This window comes from Anoplopoma fimbria, unplaced genomic scaffold, assembly GCF_027596085.1.
Source record: "Anoplopoma fimbria isolate UVic2021 breed Golden Eagle Sablefish unplaced genomic scaffold, Afim_UVic_2022 Un_contig_4417_pilon_pilon, whole genome shotgun sequence".
NCBI classification, from domain to species: Eukaryota; Metazoa; Chordata; class Actinopteri; order Perciformes; family Anoplopomatidae; genus Anoplopoma; species Anoplopoma fimbria.
Window position 1 is genome coordinate 1 of NW_026548314.1, and position 505 is coordinate 505.

Here is a 505-nt window from a genome sequence, read left to right on the forward strand (position 1 = left end):
AGTGTGTCTGGCAATCTGCAGGCGCTCCCTGTATAGACGAAAGAGCAAAGCGTGGTGATATAGTATCTTTAAAAGGCCCTTTGGTAGGCACAATATTTGCTTACGGCCATACCACCCTGAACACGCCCGATCTCGCCTGATCTCGGAAGCTAAGCAGGGTCGGGCCTGGTCAGTACTTGGATGGGAGACCGCCTGGGAATACCAGGTGCTGTAAGCTTTTTTCACTCCTCTTTACAAAAAGCAGAGGGCGCTGCTGCTTTTTCAGTGGACACCGACAGGGTGGGAAGGAAATAGCTAGATCATGACTTGCCGGTATAGAAATGACACAAATCCAGTTAAATGATGGCTTTCATCATTCCTAAGCTCATCGATCATTTTCTTTTCAATTTTATGCTAACGTATTCTACATTTCAACAGTAAATATTAATCTTTTTACTGCACTACATTTGTGATCCTTATAGCCACTTTGTACATTCTGATTTGACATTTAAAAAAGCTGTGAGTG

General features: G+C 43.6%; 1 non-coding gene across 1 annotated transcript; it reads left to right on the forward strand.

Moving 5' to 3' along the window:
• Positions 1–98: 98 nt before the first annotated feature.
• On the forward strand, positions 99–217 carry LOC129114492 (5S ribosomal RNA). The gene has a single exon (XR_008532506.1). It is a non-coding gene; the product is annotated as a 5S ribosomal RNA (ribosomal RNA).
• Positions 218–505: the final 288 nt, after the last annotated feature.